The following is a 14,897-nucleotide window of genomic DNA, read 5'->3' on the forward strand; positions in this document are numbered from 1 at the left end:
AAAAATGAGCAAAACCCATACCACATAGTCAGCTATAAAAGGCCCCGAATGACAAATGTAAAACAAGAAAACAAGAAATCTAACGGCCTGATTGAAGTACAAAACAATGAACGAAAAACAACTATGATATACAGCAACAAACGACAACCACTGAATTACATCCTCCTGACTTGGGACAGGCACATACAGAATGTGGCTGAGTTAAACTAGTTTGCTGGCGCCAAACCCTCTCCCTAACCTGGGACAGTTGTGTAACGGTACAACATAAGAACAACCTATAAAAATCACTAAAAAACTCGTCGGATCGATATAAAGCAGAAACATCTAACAAAAATACAGACCGGACGTGGCAGTGTATACATACATCCCCACAACAGAACAAGACGCTAAGTACAGATCTGAGAGTATTCGTAATTACTGACATTACCAAATCTTTGATATTGTACAAAACTAGCAGGATGCCTAATCTCTCTGATCACTCCTTATTACAGTCATATGTTATGGTTCATTATCCCATGGAAGTATTATATTGACCATGTCAATATAATACTTCCATGATTGTCTATAGGATGTGAAAAATTACAATCCGACTTATCTTAAGATTAATAACTGTATGAAACATTTGTCCCTAGTTTTGACCACAGGAAACAATGAGTTGGAAAAGTTTCTAAACATGTGTATTTCAACTTTCTAAAGTGTTAAAATCATTTTGATGTGATTTCTTGGGATAGATGTCGGACTGTAAAAGGTGTGTACATTCTAAAATCATTGGTAAATAGGTAAAATTATTTCATGAAATTATTACAAAGATATCGAGTAAGAAAAAGAAGATTTAATGTTCCAATCTAGAGTCTTTGTGGGGCAACATGACATTCACACACACAAAACAAAACACTGGAATTTCGTAAAACATTTTCACATTAAAATGAAATATTGAATGTTCATATAGTTATCAACCTACATATGTATTTCTTTATCTCAAATAAAATATGTACATATTTATTCCAGGAAGGTCAAGAATAATAACATCAGTAATATTTGTAATGTGTTATTTTCAGTTGTACTTCCTAGCGTGGGATTGAAATAAAAAAATAACTATAAGATAAGAAAATTTAAATCCAAGAAACATTTATAAAACATCAAAATGTTAATAAAGGCATAACAAGAATTGGGACATGTTTCTTCTTCTTTTTCTATACATTTTTTTTTCATTCACAAATAATTCTGTGTCAGACAGTAAATTTTTTTCATAATATAGAGTAAAAATCATTATTGAAATATATATAAACAAATTTGGCTAATCGGCCTGTAAAAGCTTTACTTTTTAAGGATTAGCAGTTTCAAAATCAGGCACAATCTGTATAGGTATGACTTCACTCTGTACATGAAGGTTCAATTTAATTTGCAATATATATATTTTTTTCATTTAAATGCTTATTTTGTCACTTTTTCATCTTGCGGGTGTCAGATTTTCATATTCGAAAGAAAAAATCAAGAAGAGAAATTCTATGTTATACTCAGAGTTTTCTCAAAGAAAAATAAAACGTAAAAATGTTTACTAAAATAAGTTGCATCAGCTTCAAAGCAAAGAATATGGAAGGCCTTGATGAAACATCAAGGCAATATAATATTTACAAAATATCACTAACTAATGACTGTAAGCCAGACAAAATAAATTATCTTTATCAAATTAATTAGTTCAAGCTACTTATATAAAATAACGGAACTATAGTGTAGAGTGTCTTATAAAAAATCAGTTAAAAAATCGAAGTAAATGAGTACTGCAATCAAGGAAAATCTCTTTCTGTTGTACTCTGTTACAGATAGTGTCAATGTCCACATAATTCTCATAGCTATATTTCAAGTCAGTGCCTGCAACTATGTAGCTTGCAGTCATCATCTTCTCCATGCCGGGATAGGGATTTTTGTTGGAGGGGTCAAACTTTTGAGGGGGGCGGTCATTTTGTGGTTCATATGAATAACGAGGGGGGGGGGGGGGCAAAAATACTTTTTAATGTGTAACTTTTGATCCTACCCCCTCAGCTGATAAATAATGACCGTTCCCTTAAATTTCACTATTCAGATATATTGATGATGTTCTTTCCATTAACAATCCAAACTTTTCGAATTGGGTTCCATTAATATATCCTCCAGAACTAGAATTTAAAGAAACAATAGACATGGCTTCCTCCGCCTCATTTTTAAACTTATACCTCGAATTTGACATAAGCGGTCATCTTAGTACCAAAATCTATGACAAACGAGACGATTTTAATTTTGAAAATATAAATTTCTACCACCTAAGCAACAATATACCAAATTCACCTGCATATGGGATATACATTTCCCAACTCATTCGGTATTCAAGAGCTTGCAGCTGCTACTCAGACTTTATAAAACGTCACCAGTGTCTGAGCAGAAAGTTGATGAACCAGGGTTATATAAAGGAACTTCTCGTGCTTTTTCTAAAAAAAATTCATCGGAAGATACCAAGACCTTGTTGATAAATATTAATTGTCAACTTCATAAATAATACATGATGGTCTTGAAGTATAGATTCTAGGTATCATCTTAATTACGTGTTATAGTGTTCTTTTTATTTGTCGTTGTATATATTTAACCTTTACTGTTTAGTCCATGTTTGGTAATATCCTTTTGCTTGGCTCGGTATTTATACATCCCGCCATTGTGTTATTGTGCTATGGTAATTTTTTTTTAATTCTTGTCTTTCATTTTTGCTTATGTGCTTTGTCTATAGAGTGTCTACATGCCATTTTGTTTTTTCTTTGTTGACATAGTTGTTTGTTTTTATAGTGATTAAGATAATAACACAATGTTGACTGCTGTACCCCAATTGTAAACATTTTTACCTATTATGTCTGTTTGTTTTGCTCACACATTGTTGTCAATATAATGGAATTTTACGCGACTGTCATAAAAGTGAGAGGTTTAGTTATTTATAAAATCAGGTTTAATCCAACATTTTCTACATTAGGAATTCCTGTACCAAGTCAGGAATATGACAGTTGTTTTCTATGCGTTTGATGCGTTTTGAGCTTTTGATTTTGCCATTTGTTAAGGGACTTTCCGTTTTGAATTTTCCTTTGAGTTTTTTTATTTTACTTTTTTTCACATCAAAATTCGAATAATTCTCAAAAATTTGTTTCAATGTGTTTCAAAATTAATGTCGTTAATAAAATCACTGCAGTTAATTATAAATGAATAAACAAAATAAATTATACCTTCAAATCCAATTACAGTGCTTCAAAGTTGACTTCCTTCACCTTCCTTGGGTGCACAAAAGGCCAACATAAAGCCAAGAAAAGGTCATACTACTTTTTTCTCCTTTCTGCAACATCAAGACATAAAGAATTCTTATAATACTATCAATGCAATGCCGCGTCATTGTGAAACTATTTGCTGTAAGGAATACTGGTCTGTCCCCATGACTTATAGAAACATTGATCAATTTATATCCCTACCCCTACATGCTAGTTTACCTCTTTCTGTACTGCCTTAAGATAAGGCATGGTAAACTACCTGTATCCAATCACATCTCATCGTATTTTAAAAGGATAGTAAACAGTATCATTTAAACAGATAAAACCACTGTTCCATTCAATATGTATTCATTCTATCCCAAATTTACAACATTAGCACACAATCTAGATTTTTTATACTAATCTCAATTCCATATACATACTCTTTCTATGTTGTGATGTTACACTATTGTTTCTGATAAGGGTGAAGGTTTGGTACCATTATAACGTTTAAACACGCTGCAATTGTTTGCACCTGTCCTAAGTCAGGAATCTGATGTTCAGTAGTTGTCGTTTGTTGATGTGGTTCATAAGTGTTTCTCGTTTCTCGTTTTTTATATAGATTAGACTGTTGGTTTTCCCGTTTGAATGGTTTTACACTAGTAATTTTTGGGGCCCTTTATAGCTTGCTGTTTGGTGTGAGCCAAGGCTCCGTGTTGAAGACCGTACTTTGACCTATAATGGTTTACTTTTATAAATTTTGACTTGGATGGAGAGTCTCATTGGCACTCCTACCACATCTTCTTATATCTATTTAGTATATGCCATATTTTGGTTCAAATTTCAGAGCTAGTTATAAAATCAATTATACTGTGTTGAGATTAGGAAAACAAAAATGTTGGACACTTAAAACATTAAATAGCAAAAGCCACAGCTGTAAAGTTGCCTATGTTGCCTGTATTCATCTATAAAAAAGTTAAATTACGTCCCTTGGGAGTATTCATTTCTAAAAAGAAGTCCTATAAAAAAAATGAAATATTAGATACATTTAACATATTTAAAGATAGACACTATAAAATAAAGCACTATTGAAATATTTGCTGCATGAACTTGCCAGAATGTGAGCAATTCTTTCGAACTTTTTTTGATCTGAGCGTCACTGATGGGTCTTATGTAGACGAAACGCGCGTCTGGCGTATTAAATTATAGGCCTGTTACCTTTTGATAGCTATTATTTGTGTGTGTCTCTGTTCTTTATGTTCTCCCATTTATTTGTATTGTAGTCCTGTCATGTAATCTTGTCATTTTAATGTTATATCTAACATTGCCATAAAATCGGGAGGTTTGGCTAGCCACAAAACCAGGTTCAACCCACCGTTTTTTCTTAAAATGTCCTGTACCAAGTCAGGAAAATTGCCATTGTTATATTATAGTTCGTTTCTGTGTGTGTTGCATTTTAGTGTTGTGTTTCTGTTGTGTCGTTGTTCTCCTCTTATATTTGATGTGTTTCCCTCAGTTTTAGTCTGTAACCCGGATTTGTTTTTTTTCTCAATCGATTTATGAATTTCGAATAGCGGTATACTACTGTTGCCTTTACTTTACACAGGAGAGTATAAATTCTATCTCTTTTTTCCTTAATTGGACATCTTTAACACTGAAAATGCTTCTAGTTTGCCCAAATATTGACTTATTCCATAATCAGTACAAACTAAAACAGACAGTATCCAATTTTGATAGATTTTGTCTTAGGAAATACCCAAGTGATACATTTAGGGCATTATCCAGCCAAAAAGGGAAATATTTCAGAAAAAAATAGTTTTGCGACTTGAAATCTGGTGTTTCCAATTGAATCAATTATAACGAAAGGTTAAATCAAATTCAAAAGAACTAGAGTTTGGTGCTTTTTATACAATATAGCTAATATTAAATTTATTCCTAGAATAATTTTTTATATCTGTACCCATCATTTTGACTTATCGTGATGACTCAGCATTTTTTTCAACACAGTGTTGGTCTAGGTGAATAATTTGTATTTTGCTGATAAAAATCAAATGTAACAATTAAAACTTTAAAACAGTGCAATATAATTGAAATCTGATTTTGATATCCCTTGCTATCTATGGTATAGGGAAAACGGTAGTATTTTTTCCTCCATGGACGACATTTACTAACATTTTCTAAATTTACAACTTTTTATAATAAAAACCTGTCAAAAACAGTTATGTATGATATTAGTACTGTATTATACTGTTTTAGAAATCGATGACAAATGATAGCATGACCATCTTCGAACGGAGCTTGTTTAAAGTATCCATTGCCACCGTCATCATGCATCAATTTTCTGAAAATTTAGAAGCCTTTTCGAATAATTCTCAAGAAAATATTTCAAAGTGTTTCAAAACTTATATATTGTAAATATTAAAACTGCAGTTATTCATATAAAAATAAAAAAAATATATACCCTTATATTCAATCACAGCGCTTCAAAGTTTACTTCCGTTACCTGCCTTGGGTACACAAAAGGCCAACCTAAAGACCGGAAAAGGTAATACTACTTTTTAAGACAGACACCTAGATACCATAAACATACTACGTATACACAGGCCAGAGTCTGAGCTTGTTTTGCTATATGATATAAAAACTAAATTGACGAAAAAAGGTCATTTATTCAAAATCATAAAATGCAAAAAATTCATTTTGCAAATAAAACATTTGACATAAAAGTTCATATTTAGTATGAAATTATAATACATAATTAATACGAAATTACATCAACTAAAATCATATCAATTGAATAAATGACAAAGAATAGCAAAGGTGGGGAGAAAAATCTGCCCCACTAATAAACATATATACATATCTAATTATAAAGATAACATTAAGGGAGGTATGTGGGTGGGAATTTTCCACAAATTGTTTGATGAGAATTACAAGTGAACACGTCAAAGGCTGATGATAAAAGGAAGTGACCACAACGCACTTACACGTGAACTCGTGCTGACCCCGCAAGATCATTGACCAATAAGAAAGATGTAATCCAATCATGCACTGGTCATAAGTGAAATTTCTCTGCACGTGTAAACATGTTATCTAATTTCAACAATTTATCGTTTAATTAAGTAGGACAACTCTGACCCATTGACCAGACTAGAGACATCATAAATTTACAGTATAAATAGCTCACTCTTTATTTAAGTCTAAGTAATAAACAATTAATACAGACTTATCTTCTCTGCTGTCTTAAATGATTTTATTCAGCTTAATTTTCAATAAGCAAATAAAATTGGTTTTCCATGTAGTTGAAGAGTTATTGTCGTCGATTGGCGATTAAACGGTCGGAAATGAAGTTACGCCTCGCCAGTAAAACGGGAATTTCAAAAAGAAATAATACGTTAGAACTTAAATGGGTATAATTTGAAATAAAATAAAATTCTGCGTAACTTTATAAACGATTTTGCACATAAACGTCGTATTTATTGATTTTTTGTGTGATCATATGAACATTTTATAATTGATTCTGTTCGTACTCATTACCCTATATTGTTCTCAGTGTCTAATGACAAAAACCTACAATCATACACTATTTTGTTCACAATATACATCTCCTTTAATATCTTAACTGAACGTATACTTGTCAAAATATATATGAAATCTGAAAGCTCTGTTATGGACAGCAAAATTGATCACGGAAAATTGATGTACCAATATGATGCACACTAACATATTAATGATCAGGAAGTACCTAAACAATATTCAAAAGAGTACTGTGCTTTACTTTTTACAATTGGGAAACATCGTCAAAACTTACAGACCTTGCATCCGCTTTTATGCACTAATCCAACCTTTGTGTTAAGTACAGTAAAGTCACGTGTAGTCTTTCTCCATTCATTAGAACTTATGTCAACATTATTCGCAGATATTTGAAACAGGAATACTATACGTACGTTTTTATACTTTAAAATAAATGAATTTGATGTTTATTCAAACGTAGGATTCTAGAAATACAAAAACCATCAGACTTATCTTAACGATTATTTAAAAAAATTGGTTACCATAATTTACATAAAACATCCAACAGAACTTGTAATTTTACTTTTGGGGAATTTAAATTTTTTGGGTGATTTGATGAGACTGCGCAAGCCAGAGAATTCACACTCAACCAAAATGTCATATTCGGAAATCAGGAATAGGACACATTGGGTAAATTCACGGATCATATGACTATTCTCATATCTTTTATCTAAGTGGCTTGTCAGTTGAAACACAGGTACATCGTATCAGTCACCCAAATGGTGACGGAAAAGTAAATATTTTGTAGTATCGGTATAACTTGTTTGCCTGTTGGGGTCAGATGATATATTGAAGAGGGACGAAAGATACCAGAGGGAAAGTCAAACTCATAGATCGAAAACAAACTGACAACGCCATGGCCAAAAATAAAAAGACAAACAGACAAATAATAGTACAGATGACACAACATAGAAAACCAAAGACTAAGCAACACGAACCCCACCAAAAACTGGGGGTGATCTCAGGTGCTCCGGAAGGGTAAGCAGATCCTGCTCCACATGTGGCACCCGTCTTTGAAGATGACGTTGCCTAACGACAGACAGAGATTGGACGCACAGTAATACACAACAAGTCCTTGAAATCAGAAGCGCTTTTCTAAATATTTCATCATCAGGAACGCTCAATCCCAAACATTACCCGAGGGAGTTTGAGCCTTTGTTTTTTGGTAATTTTTCAATGGGGAATTTAGAATAATATATTTTAAATCATGTCAGTTTCGAAGCAGTGATTGCTGAGTTGAAGATACACTTGGGGTAAGACGGTTCCCCAGTAGTGGTATCACTCAAATGCCTTTAAATGAAAACAAGGTCTAATTAATTTCGTGCGTCTTAATCTTTACTTGATTTACTTTCATCAGGAAAGAATCGTTGTATAAAATTTTCAAATTGTAACAACATATATGAAAGAAGAGAGTACAATTTAGACATAATACACTCTAAAATCAAACTTTCGATAAAGACGCACCAACATTCATATAAAAAGACTCCACAGAGAAATAAACTATTCATTTCTTTTGACTACAAAGATGATTATAAAAAAATGTCCTGTGAAGACATTTACTTAATTGAAGCAATCGGAAAGGACAGTAGCTTACTTTTACACAAATCCCACTCATCTTATTTTGGAGAGGAGGGTCAATTTGATTTTTAAGGGGGAGAACCGTTTTTTCAACTTCAAATTAAAAGTAATGTATATACCATAATTTTCAATTCGCATGCTCAGAGTTAAACAAAATATATTCCTCGACTTCATCATTTGACTTTTTATGGTCTTTACAAAGTTGTAAAAATCAGGTTTTGTCTATTGTTATGCACTGTACCTGTGCATTCATTCACTTGGAATCAATAACGAAGTATCCAATAATAGTAAAACTTCATGAGCTCTTTAAACTAGTAAACTATTGTGTGGCAAAAGAAAGCAATTGTGAGTAAATTTTACGGATATTTGACAATGATAATTTTCCATACATTACGAGATAAATAAAATGTTCAAGGAGGATCTTGAATGCAAGTACAAATGCTCATTTTTTGGGGGCTTTTTGTGTCGTTTTATTGCTGTCTCGCGAACGAAGGACTGAACAATCTTTGTGTATTAAAACATAATATTAGTGGCTATGGTTCAAGTATTTCAAACACTTTTTTCTTAAGACTGAAACAATTGTTCGTTATTTTGAGCATAGAACTGACGCTTTATATCATGATCTGTAAATATTATCACAAAAGGAAAACATCTAAGATGAAATCTTTTTCCTGCAATCTGTGAAAAATTGCATTGTTTGTAATGTAAAAAAAAATGTTCTCGGCAAATTGTAAACACGTTGTAGTCCATCATGCATTGCAAGTCAATCAGCTGAATGGCCCCGGTAAAAACATCAGTATTGTTTAAACAAACAATTATATTGACGGGAACATTAGTTTGCTGAATTATTCATACCCGTATAAGGTATTGCAGCCGATCTGATCAATATATGATTGTTTTTCACCAAGATTGCAAACAAAATATAACAAATAAATAACATTATATATTTGGTAAATTCTTCTTTCAGGGTAAAGAAAATATCGTTGATCCTTTATTGCACATAATGATGTTATCAGAAAAAATTAAAGTCATTTTTTTTAAATGTCGTGCACTATGCTTGGATGAAACTACTAAAAACTTAACATTGTTGTTAGAATTTGTGAATGTAGACCCGCTTATGATTTTGAAAATTGCTTGATTTGTCATTCAAGAGTTATAGGACTTATAACGGTCATATTTGACACAATCTTTACACGACTAATGGTTTCTTATGCATATTTTTCAACAGATTCATTTTATTTGCTTCTGATTAAATGCTTTCTAAATGTCCAATTTTATTTTTGGTAAGTCACATATGAATAGCTGCGTTCAATGTCTAATTTCAAATTTAATTCCTGCAAACTGAGATCCCTCTCAGCTACAACATCATTCTACAATTATTGTTACCTTTTGAATTATCTGTCATATTGTCGACACCTTGAATATCTTAGATCTATGATTTAATAAACATTTGATAGGTGATAATGTATGACAAGGAATTGATCGTATCTAACGTCATGTATGGTAAAAAAAGTCTGAAACTTTACGTTTACTTTTTAAAATATTTTGAAGATACTCATTACTCCTGGTATGAAATGGAATGATAACAAAATCTCGAATTATTTAAAGTGAAAGTTATTTTTCAATTTTCACTCGGGTCAATTGTTCACCACATGTATAAGTGTACTGTCAAAATTTGGGATCAAACAAAATTGTAACTTAAAATAGATTTTTTTTCTTTAAACTGTTTTGAGAATCATAAAAGTACCGTACACATTGATTGATAAGATTGATTGGTGTTAACAGCCACTTTTGTGCTATTTAGTGGCGGTCAGTTTTTATTGGTTTTTATATACCGTACACAATTTTCATGTTAATTCTAATATCTTAAATAAAAAATAAGTTTCAAAATTGTCCCCTGTACCTTATTTACTCAGAGGATGCACGAGTAAAATTGGGAATATTAATGGAATTTGTATTCCGGTTATCCCATATTAAAGACGAATATATATATAAACATGTATAAAAAAATTAAGCTTTGCCAGGGTTATTTGTGCAAAAACAAAAGGTGTATTATAAATAAGACAGCAACCAAATTAACAAAGACTTTAAAAAATATGCAATCAACGCAAAATCCCTTAAATAGCCAATTCAAAATACACAAATTTAGGAGACTTTAAGGCAATGAACAGGAACAAACTCCGTTTGCTAACATCGTAGAAAACAATAATCACAGCTTCATGTACATGTTTGTATTATAATGTTTTGACAACAGATGGTATATAGTTAAACTTTGATCGATGTATTTGCCATGGTCCAGAAAATAAGACAGTCATATATGTATAACAAAAAAATAAGATGTGGTTTGATTACTAATGAGATAGATATCCACCAGAGACAAAATGTCGTAGATGTTATAAATATACGTCAGCCTACGACATTCAACAATGAGAAAAACTCATACTGCATTGCAACCTATACAAGGATCCGACATGACAAATGTAAAAAATGTCAAACAACAAAACCAACGGCATGTCAGTGATTTATGTACAAAACAATTAAAAAAAGCAAATATAATACACTACAACAAACGACAACCAATGAATGAAATCTATGCTTATGATTTTGCCACCGTCACACTTCCTACATTGCGGGGTTAAATAAAAATAAGAAGATGTGTAATGATTGCCAATGAGACAACTCTCCACAAGAGACCAAATGACACAGAAATTTAGAACTATAGGTCACTGTACCGCCTTCAACAATGCGCAAAGCCAATTTCGCATAGTCAGCTATAAAAGACCCCGAAATGACAAATGTGAAACAATTCAAACGAGAAAACTAATGGCCTAATTTATGAACAAAATAATGAACGGAAAACAAATATGTTACAGAGCAACAAACAACAACAACTGAATTACGTGCTCCTGACTTGGGACAGGCACTTACAGAATGTTGCACATACATAACCATGTTTGCGGGTGCCCAATCTGAGACTTTGGTGTTGAGGTGGAACACACATCGATATATAAAAGCGCTGCTCCTTTGTTGTTGTTTTTTTTATGTTTTTTATGACTGTGCATGAACTGACTTTGTGTCATGGATGGATATCCCTTATCCTTTCTTTTCTATTATATAAGAACTTATTGTAAAAATCAGTTGAAAAGGGGTTGATTCATCAGATTGATACAGAGCTAAAATAAATGAATAAGAAAACCTATATAACCGGCTTTAAACCGATTGATCATTCACTCTATAAACATCATTTGCAGGAACAATGTACCCTTAGAAACTAATGGAACATGCTCAAGTAGGATATAGGGACAATTAGTGCCGTTATAATACAGATTTAGTGGACTCTTAACCGTTTTTGGTTGATTTATCTCACGGGACAATTAATGAAAGATATTTATCACACTTTTCTTTATCAAACATGTCAACCACAAACAAATAAACAGAGAGTAAATAAATGACATGTCTTTTAAAAAAAATAGTAATAGAAAATTTACCGAAATCAGTACAGGCAAAAATGCAAGTGATGTAGAAATTAGGCTCTTTCCACGGGTAAAAATTGCCACGCACAAAAAGAAAATTGTAACTCTTAAAAAAACATATTGGTCTTTCCAATGTTCTACTTATTTTTACCCCAATACAATTTATATGCAGAGTAATATTTTGAATGGATGATACTACAAATTAGAAATCATTTTACAACATAATAAGCTAAAAAAAACGGCAAGCTTTTTTGAAAAGCTATTACTTGTAACTATAGCTTTCAACTTTTATCGTCAACTTTGTAGAATTTACCTATTCATCACCTAATTTTCGAAATGTTAGAACTATAAGTGCACATCCTTAGGGACTTTGGTAAATATAGATACAACCGAAAGGAAAAGATTCTACCCTACACAATAATATATTTGAATCAGAGTTAGGAGTAATTGTAAGCCAGTTCATCAGATATAAAGAATTAAACGTGAAAATAAGGAAGGTGTTTATATAATATTTTGGAGACCTGCTCTGTTCACATTTGGGATTATATTTGTCGACAACGAAAATTAAAATTCAACTATTGTGGTCCTTGACAATATTATTATCAACTGTTTCGTCCGTTTGTGTGTCCATTAAGTTTAAGTTTTGCTGTATGGTCGAAAACTAGACGACTAAAGTCAAAGGGAAATAATATTTCGTCAGTGGATACATTTTGAAAAGTGAAGAAATCATGTCACCTTGACCGTCATTTGATGAGTGAATAATTCTGGTTACAATGTAAGTTATGCATGAAATCTTGTTATACATGTACTTTGAAATAAATATAAAATTAATGTTCTAAACCATCCTGTACATGTTGTTGGCATAAACAAGCTTAATTGCCAAAGTTGGACTATATATTTTTCATATTTATTCTGTAACAGGTCAGCGTCGCTGGATCGACACATGCATATAAAAAACACGTCTTGCGTCATTATTGTCCATGTGAATCTTTAGTTATCTCCAACTACTTTAAACGACTTGAAAAAAATCAACCTGCATTTGTGTAACTTGCGTTACAGAACAGAACAGGACAATTTACATCCGATTATTTTGTTTGGAACTGAGTGATTTAGGAATTTTAAAAATATTTTAATACCTAATCATGCTAATCTATCAATTTTTGTCTAAATGAACATTCTGAAGTATGCTTTGAAAAAACACATTTCATCATGCCGACATTTCATGTTGAGATGCTATAGGGACATCTTGATAATAAGGATACATTCAAAAGTGTACAAGATGTTTAAAGATTCCATGTACACTTCTTGATTTCGTCGAGTTGCAAACCAACAGACGACATGACAAAACTATGTCAACAAATCGTTTTACAGTCATTACCTGTTAAAGAAGCCTAGCCGCACCTTATCTTACCATGTCAGATACAAATTACTCGACAACTGGATTACCTTATGCACTTCCATATAACCACATCTCCTTATACAATTTTTTGATAAATAAGATGATTTTAATGTTAGATATAACTTCGTTGCAGATCTTCTTGCTATTGGAGAAAATTCGTTAAACATGTGAAGTTTTGACACGATTTAATTATGATTCCATCACTGGTCTTAATTTATACACCAAATTACCAAATCAGTCAACTTTTCTGCGGTGAAACGGAATAGATGGCCCAATATTCACGAAATTGAAGTATGATAATTTATTTACCATGATATAGTTAACAGTTTAAGTCCGTTCAATTGACTAAATACAAGAAAAAATCAGGTAAACTGTCTAATCACCGAATTTTGTCCAACCAATGTTAAAATATTAAACTTTAAATACAGAAGTAATTACAAATTTAGTCCCAAACCATTTTCTTAGGACACCAATATTACTTAACTACATTACTTTTCAAGTCGCAAACTTCATCGCTTCATGACTTAAAATTAGGTTTCAATTCTAATAGGAAAGATTTATTAGTTAATGATATTTTACCTTTGGTTAACTCTTATTATAAATAGAAGTAGTAACACAATTTTAAAACGAAGTTTTAAGCATGAACTCTAGGCAAACACAATTTTGCTTACTAATTTGTTGCGATCGACAACGTCAAAACACGTCACGTTGCCCGTTATGGAAATCGTTTCGCAGAATCACTAGCCTGAAAACAAAGTAAAACAACAATTAACAAATTATCATCAAAGTTTTTATTTTAACATACAGTAAACAAATATTGTGTTCTTCAAAATAGTGTATTACGTTTGAATCATAAAAGGTCAGGGTATTAATATTTTTAAAACGAAAGTTCAAGCAGGAAATGTGAAGATGAAGATTAGCGGTCTTTTCTACAAGAATAGGAAATTCATTTACTAAACTAATTCGATCACTATAATAAAATTTTCAACCAAACACCACAGTTCTCTTCGTTTCTTTCGAGGTATTAATCAAATGGAAGTTGTAAATGAATAAATTAAGCCTGTATTCTCTATTAACTCGAACACTCAATGCAATTTTACAATAGGCTTACCTGAAGAAATCAAATTAAAACATCCCTAGGCATCAACAGCCCAGTATTCAGCACTCCTACCCTGACATGAAATATCATTAGTATGGTCATGTTTTGTAAATTAGTAGTTTATTAATGTTGAATTATTCTAGACTTTAGGGTTATCTACGCCCAAGGCATATATATGGCATAACTCGTATTTTGAACAACCTTTTGGAATTTTTGGTTTTTAATGCACTTGAAAATGAATGGAAAAAAAATCGCTTTTTAAATTTGGTGCGCCAGAAGCGTTTTTCTAGATTTACCTTCACCAGGAACACTCGAACCATAAAGGTTGAAATACATAATGTATTAATACCCAAATATCGTGAGGGGCTCTTTTGATCTTAATCTTTGAGAAGCTTTATTGAAATTTATATTTGAGAGCTATAAAACCAGGTTTAATTACCCATTTTCTACTTAAGGAAATGCCTGTACCAAGTCAGGAATATGACAGTTGTTTTCCCGTTGTTTTCCATTCTTTTGAT

Source organism: Mytilus californianus, unplaced genomic scaffold, assembly GCF_021869535.1.
Source record: "Mytilus californianus isolate M0D057914Y unplaced genomic scaffold, xbMytCali1.0.p SCAF_9, whole genome shotgun sequence".
NCBI classification, from domain to species: domain Eukaryota; kingdom Metazoa; phylum Mollusca; class Bivalvia; order Mytilida; family Mytilidae; genus Mytilus; species Mytilus californianus.